Below are 16235 nucleotides of genomic sequence, written 5' to 3'. Positions count from 1 at the left end.
CCATAGCATGTAACCATAAAAACCAAGTCTGGTGGATTTGGGTTGCATGCTCACCATGACTCAGTATCAGAAACTAGAAATTTGAGGTTTTAAAGTATAGATATCCAGTGATGTTAACATAAATGCACAAAATGTTAAAAACATGACCATGATACAGTATAAAATGAACCTGTTTGTGTTTTTTTAATATTTTTAATGTTTATTTAGTTTTGAGAGACAGAGCATATGTGAGGAAGGGGCAGAGGGAGAGGGAGATACAGAATTCGAAGCAGGTTCCAGGCTCTAAGCCCTCAGCACAGAGCCTGACACAGGGCTCGAACCCACAAACCCCAAGATCATGACCTGAGCCAAAGTTGCACACTTAACCGACTGAGCCACCCAGGCACCTCTGTTTGTGGTTTTAATTCAACTAATTAATTAATAATATCCAAAAAGATAAAAAGGCACATTCAAAGAGTATTCGAGGAGCTGGGTAGGTACAGGCAATTTAATAAAGGAATGTTAGAATAAGATGGTTAGATTAGATACAGTTAATGCCCTACAAGGCAGGAAACCATAACCTTTGATATTATCTTTTCTACCAGAAAGGATTTTACAAATGACAATGTCTAGGTTCTAATCAAATAGTAAAATTTAAATCATTAAATAATCCTTGGATGAGCCTATTAAACCATGGCATTCAAAGACATGCTATATCCTTTCCTTAACAATAATTTTTTGAAGGCTTCTGTACTGGAGACTCTTGAATATGTAATTGATGTCCAAAGGTTCCAAATACACCTGAAATCCATTCATCTCTTTCCCTATTTCCTCTGGTTGGGCCACTAGTGAATCATAATTTTCTGATGGTAGTCTAGGGGAAATCCGCTCACACAATTCACATAATTTAGATAATTTAGACATAATTTACACAATTTACATCATTTTAAAAAGCTTCTTTTTTTTTTAAAGCTTCATTGTCATATTGGATTAACCTAGTATCCTACTGGTAAAATCTAATTCATATTAATACCATTTCTAAAAAACATACCTTTTCTGTTTGCTTTCTATGTTGGTTTATTTTTGTAAGTGAAAGGTAAGAATGAGGGGTAATAATGCAGGAGGTTTATATTCACTTAATTCTAAATAAACAATGAATAAGCCAAGGTCTAACAGGGATTTACTAGACTTCATTGAATTCTGTCACACTCCCCTCAGAGAACTGTTGGTTTAACAATAGTCTATGTAATTCTCTGTCCACTTGCAACTGAGTAGGGAGGCCGCCTCAAATAAACATTTTAGTAATAGTGTTTGAGTCAAAGAGTCATTTATGAATTTCTGTGGCTCCTTCATGGTAAATAAATAAATAAACAAATAAATGAAGTGTCCTCTTAGAGAAAGCCACAGTGAAATTTGATTTTAAAGTGGTCACTCAAGACAATAACTTGTTGGATCAGTGATTTTCAGCTTTTTAGGGGAAGTCAAGAACTTGATAAAAACCATAAGCCCTTCCTTCAGAAAGAGACAATGAGCATATAATACATACATTATTTCATATTTCATTTTATCTGGGATGATTCATCCCATTCATGCACCTTGGTCAAGAACTCACAGCTTACTTTCCTAAGCTGCATATATAAGCTGCATAATAAGGAGCTGCATAAAAGATATGTGGCAGGTGAGACACTGATCCTCATAGCTTGACTCCCAAGCCTGTCCTAACATCTGACCTTATAAATCAGCTACATTTCAGTTGTAGACACTAGGAGGTTTTCTTTGAAGCTGAAGCAGACAACAGCCAACGAATGGAAAACCTAAACCCAATCATTTGGGGATAACATAGCCCTCTTACGGTCCTGCTGTATTGACAATTCCTAAAATTGTGAACAACCCAATCGTAGAGTGAAATGTCATGGGCCTCAGAGTGCACCCTTGTCCTGCCCTTTATAAGTGAAATGACTTTAAGAAAGACACTTCTTTTGGGCATATGGGTGGTTCAGTCAGTTAAGCATCCAACTCTTGATTTTGGGTCAGATCATGATCCCATGGTTCATGAGATCAAGCCCCATGTCGGGCTCTGTGCTGACAGCCTGGAGCCTGCTTGGGATTGTCTGTCTCCATCTCTTTTTCTGTCCCTCCTCTGCTCTCATGCTCTCTCTCTCTCTCTCTCTCTTTCAAAAATAAATAAATAAACCTAAAATGGAATGTACTCCTTTCTTAAGGCTCAAGTTACTCATCTGAATGATTAAGGAGCAGAATCCAGAGCACAGCTCATGGGAACCATAACCCTTGTTTAATCTGCTGGGTAGAATCAGGAAACAGATCCAAAGTTGAGGATATACATACCCAGTAATGCAGGGTCATGTAGGATTTGTTCTATTTGTATGTAAAAGTTTGGTAGAATGTTTTTCTTTTTCTACTCTAAATCTTAAGTCAAAATGTTATATTAAGATTATAACTATGTTTCATGCATTTAGTGATCTAAAGGGAAAAGCAGAGTTTATCAGCTATAATTCATTCTGCCTCTCACTTGTCAGAACGTTGAGTTTATAAGCAAGAAATAAACCTTAGTAAATATGTTTTCTTTTGTAGAATAAATCTAAGGCGAATTGAAATTCATGAACTATATATAATACATTTCATTAGTTAAAAACAACAAAAAACATTTTTATCCAGCAAATTCTTATATTAAAAGAATACTGTAAAAAGATTTGCTACGAATGTCATAAAACCCAAATAGGGAATATGGTTACCTTTTTTTTATCCAAGGTGTGACCAAACTTTTTGATTATCTTTTGAACCAAATTGAAATTTTTCTGTGTTTTTTAAATTATTTTTCTCTTCAGCAATATACACAATGTATGGTTCCTACTTTCCAAACTCATTTGTTAGAATGCTTGGTAACTGGGCCAGGCCCTCAGAATACTAACCATGCTCTCAATTATTGAGCGCCTACCACATGTCTGGCACTGTGCTAGCCCTTGCACATATGTTATGACTAAGCCTATTGATGGTCTCCCAATGTAACATTATTTCTCTTTTTATAAACCACACCAATAACGTTCATAGATGTTAAGGGACTTACCCTAGGTCCCACCACTAGGTTCAACTCTAAAAGCTTATTTTCTACTTTCTACTACATCATAATGCTTCTTTCAGAGGCTTCGGATGTAAGTTCTGAGGCACACTCATTACAGCGACAGCAGTGGCTATAACCATGGCAATGAGAAATAAACTCAAATCCTAACTGAGGTACACTGTCTAGAGTCCCACCCGTCCTGTGTTCTTTCGGCTCCCAGCTGGATTCCTGAGTGCCCAAACCCTGTCCCTGCCACAGCAGTCAATACTGAGACCCACCATCTCCATAGATCTTACCAGAAGCTCCTCACTTCTGGTCACCAACACACGATTCTCTTCCTCTTTGCTGTCACTTCTCCTCTTCCTGTAGTGGTCAAAGTTACCCACTGAGGCTCACACTGTACCAAGTCCAGGGCCCATCACCCCTATAAGACCATCCCTCTTTGGCCATATGCTGAACCCCACCCTCAAAAGAGGGAACAGGGTCCTCTTTCGAAGCAAAACCTTTACTCACTTGTCCGGATGAAAAAGGAAAGGGTGGCTGTAAGCCTCTAAGCATGTTCCCTATTAAAATTATGACAATTGGAGAATCATCACCGCATATAATTATTTCTGCAAAACGTGAACCCTGCAATAGTGAACACTCAATGAATTATTGTTGAACATTGAAGAATTCACATAAATGAAGTATAAATGAACAAGGCAGCCATGAAGACAGTAATAACTGACTTAGGGTGTGCATTCTAAAGCTGCTGTTAGTGTTTCCTTGCTGAATGATTTATGTCTCGACTTCATCCGTCTTATGAGTTTGAAGTTATTTGCATACATTTTAAATAAGCATCAAATCTAATGATTGGATTTGAGTTAATGACAGGTATTTTGAGTTAAATTTCATCATAGAATCACACTGATTTAATAACAAGTACTTACTGAGTTCATACTATGCGCCAAGGAAACAGAGCAGTAAATAAAAATGAAGACCCTTCTTTTAGGGGACATGTATAGAGCCTAGATGAGTGTCAGAGAGAAGAACAGTAAACAGATAGGAAATCAAAATAATAGAAAATAGAAAATTCTAAGAAGAACATAAAACAGTATTAAGGGGGAGTAGTGATGGGTGTGAAAAACTATTTCAGATGCTTTACTCAGCAGAGGCTTTCTTGATGAAGTGACACTTGAGACAGGACCTGAATGGGGGAGCAAGTCATGTGGAGGGAATAGCAAATATCAAGGCCCTAAAGTGGAAGTCTTGCATAGCATGTTCTGTACACTGTGATGGGGCAAGTGTTCCTGGAAGGAAAAAGCAGGAGGAAGAATAGAAGATGAGCTCAGAAACATAGCAAGGGAGCCAGAACATCATGGGACTTGGGGGTAGGTCATAATGGTCATATCAAAGTGGTGATCCTGTCTGGGGTTTGAAATGGCTCATTAACAAGTTTGCCACAGAGGAATATAGTACCAGAAAGTATTGTGAGCTTATGGTGGGCAAGTCTGGTTTAGAATAGGTCTGAAAGCCACCTCAGGAACTTATTCAATCTAGTCCAATTCCAGTGCTATTTGGGAATCTAGATAATCTGCAGGATTTGAGGCAAAGGAATTTTGTGACACTTCTCAGAGGGTTGTGGGAAACTTTGAAGCCCCAATGCCATGAATATGCAATGATGTGGGCTGTGAAGGATTTTACTGTAGACCCAGTGACTTATAAAATACAGTGACATCATATGGAGGGCTTGAGGTACAGACATTTCACAGCCTGAAAGAAAGAGTATAAATATGAAGGTCAAGGTATATTATTTAGGGATTTCACATCACAAATAACAGAAATCAAGCAAAACTAGATAGTTTTAACAAATGGAGACAATTCATTATAAGGACATGGAGTGGTTCCCAGAATACAAGGGTGGGAAGGCAGTTATGCCTTACAAAGGGCTTTTTCAGAACTAGAAAATTGTCAGGACTCTCTCCATCTCACAGCCTTGCATTGTCCTACTCATATGCTTCATTCTTAGCTCCCTCCACACACAGAAGAAAATCTCTTTGGCTGGGATCAGTTGTTTTCTTTTGGTCCAATCAATTATAACCAAAGACGTGAGGTCAAGAAGTGTCAACAAGCCTGGAAACAAGCTCCTGGGAGTTACTCTCAAAGAAAGTAGTGGGTTGGGCAGACAAATCAAGTAACTTCAGCCACATAGGTATACAATTAGGTCATCCACCTACACATTCATTTTATGTGCAGACAACTTGAAAAGTCCTCCTAAAAGATCTCCTACCCCAATCCTAGGTGTTATTTTTAGGGGCTGAGAAATGATAAGGCAGGCAAAAAAAAATGTATGTGAAGAAAAATCACATAATGTATGCATTTTTCTTGTGAATTGTGGTTTCAGTGAGAAAATTTCTCCATCATGGCAAGATGGCATAATAGGAAAGAAAATGGACTTAAGTCAGAAAATCTGGTTTAAATCTTGGCACTGTTAATTAATGGTCATGGGAATGTAAGCAATTCATTCTGGTTTTCAGATAAATGATAGAATTGGATGAGATTCTCCTTAAGGCAAATATTCTTTGACTCTAATATAATATTTCCATTTGGTAGCACATAATTGCTTATAAATTTGTTCTCAGATTAATTGCAAACATACAGCAAAATGGTTAAGATAGGGAATAGTTTACAATAACTAAGACAGGGAAACTACCTAACTGTCAGTAATGAATATATGAAGAAGTGTGTATACACACACACACACACACACACACACACACACTGGAGTATTTTCAGCCATACAAAGACAAGGAAATTCAACTACTTGTGACAACGTGGATGGACCTTAAAAGCATTATGCTAAGTGAAATAAGTCAGATAGAGAAAGACAAATACTGTAGGTACTATATGATCTCACTTATATGTGGAATGTAACAACAAAGCAAAACAAAACGAAATGAGAAAACCCCCACAGAACTCTTAGAAAAAGAGATCAGGTTTGTGGTTACCAGAGGGGGTGTGGGGGGAGCAAATTGGAGGAAGGAGATTAAAAGGTACAAACCTGCAGTTATGAGATAAATAAGTACTAAAGATGTGATGTACCATGTGATGACTAGAGCTAACACCACTGTAGAATATACGGGAAAGTTGTGAAGAGTGTAGATCCTGAGAGTTCTCATCACAAGGAGAAGTGTCTCTTTCTTTTCTTTTTATTGTATCTGTATGAGAAGATGGACGTTAGCTGAACCTACTGTGGTAATCATTTCACAATATATGTAAATCAAACCATCATGCTGTATGCCTTAAACTTATACAGTGATGTGTGTCATTTATTTCTCAATAAAACCGGAGGAAAAAAAACAAAACATATACACAGGCTATAGAATCCTATAGATTTGAGTTTGCTTTTGGCCCTGCCAGTGTTTGACTTTGCATAAATTAGCAAATTAGTTAATTTCCTAAACCCAAGTTTGCTTCTCTACAAAATGAAGGTATGGGTGACCTCAGTGGATTGTTGTGCCACCGAATAAGAAAGTGTAAGTCACCGGGTTCACCGTGAGCACTCAATTCTGGTCATTGTTATCAGGCTGTGAAAATGCCTAAGCTTGTCTGCATCTTACTCTATCACTTTGTATAAATGTGCAAGTAAGTGAAAATTAAACTCCAATAATCCTTAAAGTGTTCCAATGGCATGGACTGATGAATAAAAATGAGATTAGAGACCTGGAGATTCTAGAGAGGTACTGTACACAGATAAGACCTCCGTGCCATTGACAAACTCATTGTACCCCTGAATAGTTTGTAGTTAACTTTGTAAAATGTGACTTTCCCATGTCCCCAAGCAGATGTGAAAGCATGGAGTTGGACAATAAAATCAGAGATCTGATCGAGAGGAATGATTCTCCTGATCTTAAAGGGGCCACCCCAGGAGCCACACCAGGTCACAGAAATTCATGTTCTCTAAAGGTAAGAAACCACCTTTTTTCTACTTTTTCTCAAAACACCCTTCAACAGTGTGTTCACTCAGAAGAGTTTGGGACAGTCCCCAGATCATTTACAGTAATGTGCTTCCTTGATGACTGAGAGGTTATAAAGCCAACCCACTCTAAAACCCTCTTACACAGTCACTTCCTGTTACTAAGGAAACCCTTCAGCACAAACACTTTCCCATTTAAAGCTTGATACCAGGCAGGCAACTGTGACAACAGGGAAGCAGGAACAAACTTGTGCTATGAAAAATAATGTTTAATACAGCAACATCTCTTTTGGGGAGAGGAAGTAACCCAATTTGTGTAAACTCTCTTACCTTGGGTTACTAAAATCAGCATAATCCGTTGTCCATTTTTTAAAGAAAAAACAGGCTTTCTGGATAAAAGGAGTGGTTCGACTTTGAGTTTCCTCCTGTTTCAGGATATTTGTTTACAGTGCTTCATGGAAGCAAATAAAATTCCAGGGTAAGCTCAAGCTAGGAACTTTGTGGATAACTTCCTAGAAATGCATCATAAATGACAATACGAACCCATAGCCGTTCTGATTAGAAACCATCTCTAATGACCTTTTTAAAAAATCCAATAGAAATAAGTTTGAAAGCATGGCTGACAAAAAAAAGACAAAAAAAAACAAAAACAAACAAACAAAAAAAACAAGTGTGCCTGCGTGGCTCAGTTGGTTAAGCATACGACTTTTGCTCAGGTCATGATATCATGGTTCGTGGGTTTGTGCCCGGCGTCAGGCTCTGTGCTGACAGCTCAGAGCCTGGAGCCTGTTTCAGATCTGTGTATCCTTCCCTCTCTCTCTGCCCCTCCCCTGCTCACACTCTATCTCTCTCTCTCAAAAATAAATAAACATAAAAAAAAAAGAAAAGAAATAAATAAATATTTTAAATTTTTTTTTTCTCAATGTTTATTTATTTTTGGGACAGAGAGAGACAGAGCATGAACAGGGGAGGGGCAGAGAGAGAGGGAGACACAGAATCGGAAACAGGCTCCAGGCTCCGAGCCATCAGCCCAGAGCCTGACGCGGGGCTCGAACTCACGGACCGCGAGATCGTGACCTGGCTGAAGTCGGACGCTTAACCGACTGCGCCACCCAGGCGCCCCAAAATATTTTAAAAATAAACAAAAACAACTTACATAACTTCTTTAGTCCTTATTTCTAAAATAACTCATGTTCATTGTGAAAAAGTTATCCTAAGCATAGAGAGAGAAAACAATAAAAATCATGTGGAAACAGATTTCTGGTGGACCTAGTGAAGCTTGGATCCCCATAGCCAAATATTTACTTAGGTACTTAATTTACATTCATACATTTGTATCTTTTTCTTTTAAAGGGGGCCCTAGAATTGTATATGGTATAAACTTCTGGCCTCACTACACTTATATCTGTCTCTGAAATCTCCTTTTGGCCCACCACTCCCAGAGAGCATCTCTTAGCATTTGGGGTCTCTCTGTGTCTCTCTTTTTGGCACACACACACACAGACACACACACACACACAGAGGCACACAGAGGTTTGTTGAACTTACCTTTTTTCACTTTAAAAATATGTTATGGTCACTCCCGTAACTCTTTTGCATGCATTTAATAAATGCATATGTGTAAATATGCATTTATACATGTATTGTGTATTTGTTCGGTATCTATGTACTCCTGTTTAGAAATCCACTTCTGGGGCGCCTGGGTGGCGCAGTCGGTTAAGCGTCCGACTTCAGCCAGGTCACGATCTCGCGGTCCGGGAGTTCGAGCCCCGCGTCAGGCTCTGGGCTGATGGCTCGGAGCCTGGAGCCTGTTTCCGATTCTGTGTCTCCCTCTCTCTCTGCCCCTCCCCCGTTCATGCTCTGTCTCTCTCTGTCCCAAAAATAAATAAAACGTTGAAAAAAAAAATTAAAAAAAAAAATAGAAATCCACTTCTTCCTGAAAAGGTAGTATCTATTTTTTTAATTTTTCTTTCAATGTTTATTTATTTTTGACAGAGAGAGAGAGAGAGAAAGAGCATGAGTGGGGAAGGGGCAGAGAGAGAGGGAGACACAGAATCCAAAGCAGGCTCCAGGCTCTGAGATGTCAGCACAGAGCCCGACACGGGGCTTGAACTCACAGACCACGAGATCATGACCTGAGCCAAAGTCGGATGCTTAACTGAGCCACCCAGGCACCCCAGTAGTATCTATTTTTAAAGTTAGAAATGAGTATCTGCTGATGGTTAAGAGCCAAGGAAGGTTTAGTTCTCCACTTCTTTCTTCTCATCTTACCCCATCCTCCCAACCCTCACACATACACATCTAACTCCCACTTAGGACTTTCTTTCTTCATAGAAATGTATGCTTTTCTCAAGTGGCCTTCTTGTCTGCTCCTGAAAATAAGATTTTATGGTGAGACTTTGAATCCCCTCCAGTACCCTAATCCTCATATGCTCTGATTATCAGCCCCGAGATTTATTTGCTCATGACTGACTTCCCTCTCAACTCTGTTCATTTTGTCTTCTGGATTCCTCCTTATATGGTAAAGGCCTCTTCTACATCCTCATTGCCATCTTCTTGGTAACTAGTTTCCTCTATTTTGGAGAGTTAACTAAAACTTGTACTTCTCTTTAAGATACAGCTTCTCTCATCACTTCCCTGATGAAATGTGCTCGTTTTCCTACATACCACACATCCAGGCAAAGGATTAAAGATTCTTAGCTGATGTTTTTGTTTTTGTTTTTGTTTCCTTTTCCTTGTGAAGTGTGAGATAAAAACATTTAGAGAAAGTGAGAAAATGAGAGGTGAGATCCAGTGTATATGGAAATTGGGGATGGTAAGAAGTAGGGAGTGGGAGACAGAAAAGAGGCATAAAACTGCAATGAGTTGCTGAATAGCAGTGAGGATGGAGTTAAGCTTCACGGCCACCACTTTATGATAAGTCCGGTCACTGCATGGTATTTGAGTTCCTATATCTTCCACATCTCCATCACCTCTCACCAGCTTAAAATACGTTCTTGCCTCTTCTACCTTCTCCACTTTTAAACATATGTGAGGTCCCATATTATTTTATGGGGAATGTTTTATCTCATTCTTGGGCAGTATAGCCAAGCTTATTGATCAGGGTGTCCAGGGCTGTTCTGCCCCTTGTCACACCACCAATAAGCTCTATCTTGATAAATCCAATGGTCATTTTGCATCTGATTTTTCACTTGTCTTCTCATATGCATTTGATGCTATTTACTAATTGAATCTTTTAAAAATGTCTTACTCCATCAACAACTATAAAATCAATCTCTCATCATCTCCCCTCCCTTATACACACACTTTTGTTTCCTCTGATCTTTCCTTCTCATTCACCTTCACTTTTTCACTTCTATAACCTGCTTATGTTATATCAGTGTTACCCAGGGATCTGTATGTAGTCCTTGGGTCATTAAACTACAAAATATGTGCTGATGACTCCACACACACATAACTTCCTAAACATGGAGTTCTTTTCTCCATGCACATCTATTTCATTCAGTATTTTCCAAAGTGAATTCAATATCCTTTCTGCTAAAACTCCTTGTTCCTTCCCCCTTACATTTCCTACATTAGTTAATGGATCATTATTCACCCAGTAATTCAAATTTGAGTATAATCCTGTATTCCTCCAGGGCTACCATGCTGCCCAACTCCAGGAGGCATTCCTAGAATAATGGCCAGCCTTCACCCTGGACCCTCAAGTTCTTGCCTCTTCTACCTTCATAAAATCTTTGGACTTTGTTTCTTTTCCTTCATTCTTACTACCATATCATGGTTCAGATATTCATTATTTCTTGCTAGACTATCCCCAGAAGATGCCTAACTGGTTGTCCTTCTTAAGCGTTGCTCCACACTAATTCATATTGACCAATATAGATGTTGCTACTGTTCAAGTGCTTAGAACTTAAAAATAGACTTCCTTACCTGCATCATAAAGTCCGAATGCCTTGACTTAATATATAAAATCCTCCAGGGTCTAGTCCTGGCCTACATTTAGAATAAAACAGTAGGAATAGAATCTAATATTTGTGGGTCAATGACCATAACAGATATGGAGGTGTTTTATATTATGTTTGATAACTATAACAACACTTAAATATGGCTACCTCTATCCTCATTTTCCAGATAAAAAAAAAACTAAGGTTCATAGAAATTTTAAAATGTTACCTAAATTCATGAAGCTGCAAAGTTCTAGTCTCAAGATAGGAAGCCAAGCCTGTGCATATTTTTCTTACAGTGTCATGCTGTCTTCTACATATTCTGCCACTCTCCAAAATGCAACTTATGCTCTAGCCACCCCATAATCCCTTAGGAGACCATGCAGCTTCATATGCTATGCCTTTTCATGTGCTGTTTATTCTTTATGGAAACCCTTGCCTCCCCACCTATTTGATGAACTGTCTGTTATGCCAATTCAAACTTTTCATTGTACCGTTAACCTCTCTCTCTAGTCCCACAGAGTGGCTCGAGCCCCTCCTGCTCTGTCCTAAACAATTTACCTTCCTAATAGGTCATTCATAGACTTTGTCATGTTGGGTGTTTAATCCTTTATGTATAGATATATCATCCCCACCAGTCAGACTTCTTGAGGACGAGGTATAAAATGTCACATGAAGTAGGTTTTTCTAGGAGGTATCAGTATGAAACAACACGTTTGATTTCATGAACCTTGATAAAGCTAGCTTTTCACTCAGCCTCTAGAGTCCATCCACAAGTAATTCTCAAAGTTTGTGGGGGAATCTCAAAGGTATACTCATAGATCCAGAGTCTTATCCTTTGTGTGGAAAGTACCGTTTGTTCTTGCCCATTCTGGTCTCCTAAATTATTGTCAATGGCTGTCAGGTGCTTACCTATCACTGCTACTTCTAGATGTCAGCTGTACCACCCTTAAGACTGCTATGGCACCACTCACTGTACTAAGTATGCCCAGCATGGGATATGGCCTCCAGGGTGCCAAATACAGCTAAACACTATTCCTGTCTCCACCTCAGTGGGAAGGCTTTTTCTTTCCCAATTTTAGCTACACAGGCTCCCAATGCTCCCTTACAGATCCAGTGTTTCACAGAGATATGTGTATGGTTTTCTATTTTGGGTGTTTCAGCTACCATCTACTGAGTGATTACTTTGGGCCAGCACTTTGAAAAGCATTTATATACAACCCTTACCCATCTATAGATGGGAATAATGAGGCTAAATCATTTTCTTATGGTCTAATGGAAATTAGACTCTGGACCTAAACTCAGTTCTGTATATCCTGAATTGAACTTCCTGCTCTTAATTCCCTCTCCCTCACATAAATCATTTGGCAACTGGGCCATACCTCAAGCTATTATCAGGAGTGATGTTGTTGTCAGAGCAACCCCTCCTCTCTGGACTTGAAGCATATCCTTGGATCAAGCCACTGTGATGAATGAACAAGGCTGGAGTTCCCTGCCTCTGCCCTGAAGGCTCAGGAAGGTCAGTTTTCCCTCCTGGAAAACCAAGATGTTGTCCAGACAAGAATCTCCATTTGTCCTTGCCCCAGCATCCAGGTATTCAGAGACAGCTGCACTCCCCCTACCCCTGCAGCAGGGATCAGTGAGCAACACGGTTTCTTGGGAAAATTCCCTTTTTCTGGCTCCATAGTATGAGGTAGGAGCTTCAGAGCAGGTCCTGGGAGTGGAGAAACTCTTTGTAGCTTTTGACCTACTTTTATCTTATGAAACAGTGTTTCAAACCCAGAAGGGAGCATAACCCTCCCATATCATGAAGGGGAAACTGAGGCACTGAGGAGCAGCCCTTTGGATATGGTTCTTACAGCTTCCATCTGAAGCTTCCATCAGGATCCCAGTGCTTCTGTCACCTTCTTGTCATCCTCTGGCCTAAGACAGAGTCAGAATGTGTGACCCTCCCCTAATAAAATGTTCCACAAAGACAAAAGCAAGCAAACAAACAAACTTGTGCTTTTACTCTCTCTATGAGTAAAGTTTGCCAAAAACAACCCCTGGGAGTCCTTTTTCATCCCAATAGATTTCAGGCATATCTTTCTCAATTGTCGTCTGAAAGTATCTTCCAATATTTGACTCCTTGAGTAAACATAGTTTAATTTCCAGCTGGAATCTTGGCTGAGTTACTATTTACCCAAAAGCACTCTACAGGGGGACTTCTACATTCAAAACAAAATGAAAACTTCTACATTCTCACTGAGATATTGATAGAACTGGAAAAAGCATAAGAAAATTTCTTTTTGGTGTAAGACAAGAGTGAGCCAATGACAGAGTGACAGTTGGGGGTGTCTCTTGTTTTCCACTGGATGAAATAACAATAAGAATAATAGTACAGTATACTTCCTTTCCAGGAGCAGAAAATGAATTTCTTTATAAGTTTATGAGATGGGAAAAGTGTTGCTGAATGAAGGAGACATGTTTTAATGAAAGAACCTGAGACATATGTCAAGTTCCCTTTTTGCCCAACTACCTTTGCCAAGAATAAGAGGGAGGATTACTAGAAGAGAAAATGAACAGACTGACTGTACTTTGAGGAAAGGGGACTGTACTTTGAGGAAACAGAGAAACATTATTGATGACCATGAGAAACTCCATCAGTATGAGAGCATGCTGGGACAGTTGAAGTAGACGGTTGGCAAACAAAGGGCATCAAAAGTCTGGTAAACAAAAGAAAAATAATTGCCTAAGTAAGAAAAATATTCAAATTACAAAATGCATGTTGAGTACGAGTTACACTAAGCCAAGACACGGTCCTAATGCTATGAGAAAATTAATATATGAATATTAATTTGGGACCCTATAATTGTAGGTCTTTAAATACAAAAGAAAATGAGAGAAGAATTAAAGTGTATTTTTTGGACAAATATATTCCCAGTAATTCTTTTTTTTTTTAAGTTTATTTATTTTGAGAGAGTGAGAGAGAGGGAAGGGGCAGACAGAGAGGGAGAGACAGACCCCCAAGCAGGCTTTGCACTATCAGCATGGAGCCTGACACGGGGCTGTATCTCATGAAACGTGAGATCATGACTGAGCTACAATCAAGAGTCAGATGCTTAACTGACTGAACCACCCAGGCACCCCTATTTCCAGTAATTCTTAGAAACAAGGATGCAACTTGGGAGTGAGAAAGAAAACTGTCCAAATTTTAATAAGATTCACTAGAATTGAATTTGCTTAAGAACCTTGTTTTGTCTCTGGATTCTATTTTGTTTTAACTGAGAGGCAGTACCCCAAATTGGATTTTAGTAACTTTGCACAAGTTGAGGGAGGATTTCCCAGTAACTGAGGACAAATTCTAGATCCATTCTTCCCAATGTAAAAAGCCCTGGGAAAATTCTTTTGATGATTCAGAGGGTAATATAAACTTATGACACTTGGAAAGACAATAAAGGAAAAACTTCCTGCAAAATACAGTAAGCTGACACACGTTTTCTGTAACCACATTGTTAAAAAAAAAAAAAAAGCTAATTTCCTCTTCCTTATTTCCCTTTTTTTGAAAGCTAAGCTAGTATTCTTTATCAAAATACAATTTTGATGATCTAAATCTCGTTTTCTCATTTGTAAATTGGATTGTGATAAGAATACAAAGTGAGTGAAAAAGTAAAAGCATTTCATAAGTATAAAGAGCTAAACTAAACAAGCATAGCATTATTGCCATCACCATCACCATTATTTTTATGGTAGTAGGGTGACCTTGAACCCCCTCCATTTTTTTTCCATTTTTCTCATATAATGAGTAGCTTCTTTGAATCCCATTGTCTAATTTCAGTAGTGATGGCTTTGGAATGTTTTAATCCTTTTTTTTCTTCCTAACAGAAAAATATGTGTTGTTACATGAGTATTTGTTAACTCTTCATTAGGAAATGCCTGCACAGTTGGCTAGCTAAGCTCTGCCTGCATGTTCCCAGGCACCAAGAAGGCCTATCTTAGCTCAGCTGCCACACCTTGTGCTTGAAGCTCAGTGTTGGCAACCTGGGTGAAGTCACTTACATGAGCCATGTATCTTTCTCCATTTGTAAGTGCAGCTATTAGTTTTGAGTCTTCTAATTCTCAAAGTATAATCAAACTTCAAAACTAAACAGGTTAGTGGGTAAAGAAGCCAAGTTATGTTTCCCAAAAATATTTCCAGAGTTAAATTGATTCCATGGCTAGTCTAAGACTTATTCTTTCTTCCATTAATAACAAGGATTTTTAAAGCCTTCCACAATGCATGATTATCAGGTACATGTCCAGATACAGAGATCTTGCTGTGTATGCCCATCTTGAACTCTATTTTATAGTAAAGTATACCACCTGGCACAACAGAAAATAGAGACACGGGTCTGTAAGCTAAAACTGCACTCTAAGATGCAAGAATTAACTCTTACAAAAGAAGGAAAGCAAAAGCTCTCCCTAACATTTGAGAGGCATCCGTTTGGGGTAAGAGAAGTGAAGCAATAAACTGAAACACTTTGAGAAGGACACTCTTTTCCTTACTCAAATGTTGCTCATTCCATTGCTGGGAGGATTTGCCCCAAGTTCCACAAGAAAGGGAGTTACAGAAAACTGGAAGATGCAGGTTGTCCTTTGAAAGATGGAAGCAATAGGTGGAAGAGTATTCTTTCTGCCTCAGTGAAAATAATAATTCTGGCAGCTCCAGTTTTGATCACTTGGGTCTGGAAGAACAGCATGACAACATGGGGTAAGAGTTGGGGTGGAGGCGGGGTGGCTGCTGGAGGAAGCCACCAAGACTTGGAGTGAAGAGTGACAACTGGGTGGAAATTATAATTGATTTTATAATTCCAACTGATTAAAAGAATATAAGGTATCCGGGAGTCTGCAAAGAGAAGAAAGAGAATTCAGAATCTCAGGGTTTCTACTGAACAGGTCAAAGGTGTTATCCTTCCTTTTAGAATTATTACTCTGCCTTTGCTTGTCTTCTCCCACACTTGTATGATTTCAACAAGCAAATTCGAAAAAAAAAAAAAAAAAACTTTAGCTATGTCTTCTTTATTATGCAAGAAGAATAACATAAGCCTCTGGGTTAAGAAATTTGAAAACTTGTGATAGTATTAAAGAAGTGAAATATTTGGCTTCGGAGGTATTGTGAGTCATATGTTCGTAAGAGTTGTTAAGCAAATGTGTTCTTTATGTTCGTGATCTGTTTAGTTTTGTGACAGTTTGTAGATCACTCATAAGGACTTCTAAACCCTGTCTGGCTGGATTTTGGAATCCAGTGTCTCAAAAGCCT

The 16235-nt window shown here is 38.9% G+C and overlaps 1 protein-coding gene across 3 annotated transcripts in view; it reads left to right on the top strand.

The window, feature by feature from the left end:
* Positions 1–6909: 6909 nt before the first annotated feature.
* Positions 6910–16235, top strand: part of TNIP3 (TNFAIP3 interacting protein 3) — a 55408-nt gene continuing 46082 nt past the window's right edge. For 2 of the 3 annotated variants that reach the window (XM_047091175.1, XM_047091173.1), the window contains exon 1: positions 6910–7003. The gene's annotated coding sequence lies outside the window, so the exon portion shown is untranslated. The remainder of the gene's footprint in view (positions 7004–16235) is intronic. The other variant, XM_047091172.1, reaches the window with a different exon arrangement.

This window comes from Lynx rufus, unplaced genomic scaffold (assembly GCF_022079265.1).
Source record: "Lynx rufus isolate CCGP_SWC_20201006 ecotype Redwood Valley unplaced genomic scaffold, mLynRuf1.p SCAF_3, whole genome shotgun sequence".
NCBI lineage: Eukaryota > Metazoa > Chordata > Mammalia > Carnivora > Felidae > Lynx > Lynx rufus.
Note: the sequence above shows the minus strand (reverse complement) of the source record. Positions and strands in the feature narration are given on the sequence as shown.